A 1,668-nucleotide genomic window follows, 5' to 3' on the forward strand; every position below is an offset into this window, starting at 1 on the left:
GTGTGTGTGTGTGTGTGTGTGTGTGTGTGTGTGTGTGTGTGTGTGTGTGTGTGTGTGTGTGTGCGCTTACACACTCATAAGTACAAACTCATAAGTATGTAGGCCTACTTATGAGTTTGTGTGTTTGTGCTTACATGTGTGTGTGTTATTTACTTGTGTGTGTGTGTGTGGGTCACCCAGCCCCCAGGTCACCCCCCTGTACATGAGGCCAATCACGTGGATATCCGCCCTCCGACGGGCCGCGTCTCACGCCCGGTGGTATTTTTACCACGCTACAACCTGCTGCCGCGTGTGAACCAGGAATGTTGTTTTCTTCTCCGTCTCGGAGCGTCACTGGGCTTCCTCCTCTCGCTCTCGTCCGATTGCTGTCTCTCGCCCTGACGTTCATCCCACCGTGCGGAGATGGTCTTCGCTGCGCTGGACGGAGATTACAGCCAGCTGTTCCTGTCTGCTGCTTAGCGTTTCAGCCATCACACGTTCTCATGTGCACACACGCACCCACATACGCATTAAAACATATTTCCAAACACATGCATCATTCTTCTTTGCTGGCAAAGTGAAACAGACACTTTTTTCCAAACTCAGAGTTGGTAAGAGGCCTCAGCTGTTGGAGTTGAAGTAAATTGTCTCAAAATGATGTATTGAAATATCGTTAGAAATATAATCAAAGGCCCCCTTATTAATGAAGTACGGTCCTTTGCTCCGGTCTGTATGGAAACGAGTTGCCTAACCTCCAAGAGACTTCCTGGATCAATAAAGGTGGAAAGAAACCTGAAAGATAGTTATATTTAGTGATAGTATGTTTTACCGTGACTCATCCACATCGGCAGCAAATCACATGACTTCAGGTTGTATATAAAAAAGAAAGGTATAATTGATGTAGCCTACATTGGATTTTAGTTATCATCTTTACCAGTCAGCCTCTCCCCAGCTGCACCCTACCCTCCGGGCCGGTGGCGGTCCCAGCAGGTACTGGGCCGCGCTAACTCATGTTTAAATCCACATAGCGTGCATGCTATGTTGCCTTAGCGTGACCTGGTTTGAATTTCAGAATATAAGCGACTGGCTTCCCATACTGACAGCTGATGATGTCATGGAAACTCTGCTGACTGCACTTAAAAAAACGAAAAAAATGGAGAATGATTTGTAATGAAATGCAGCCCCCTTTGGGAGGGGGGGGGGGGGGGGGGGGGGTGAGAGTGGAAAGGGGGGGGGGGGGGGGGGTGGTAGGGTTTGGGTGGCGAGGAGGCTCGGGGGAGAGCAGGGGGGAGGAGGAAGGCTTGGGCGGGGGACTCACGGCCTGAACGTATACCTGAATTGAACCTCAACAGCTTTGGTTTTGATTTCATTGAACGCAGCCCGTTCTCTCGCACAAACAAAGCCATTGGAAACGCGTCTAAAAGCACTGATGAATGCATATGTAACCCACTTCCTGTTAGGGACTCTTATTCTGAAGGAGCAGAGCGGAAGTGTCTGCGTGTGGGTCACTGTTTTGACTGTGTTGGGAGCGCTGGAAATAAAGTGGATGGAGTTAACCCATTCTTCTTTATAACCCAAGTATCGGCAACAACAATAAGAATTTGTACATTCGATTAGTATTCATAGATTAGAAAACAAAAGGAGATCGTTAATACTTGGGGATAACATAGGCATGAATGAAACGCGCGT

This window comes from Gadus chalcogrammus, chromosome 18 (genome assembly GCF_026213295.1).
Source record: "Gadus chalcogrammus isolate NIFS_2021 chromosome 18, NIFS_Gcha_1.0, whole genome shotgun sequence".
NCBI classification, from domain to species: Eukaryota; Metazoa; Chordata; class Actinopteri; order Gadiformes; family Gadidae; genus Gadus; species Gadus chalcogrammus.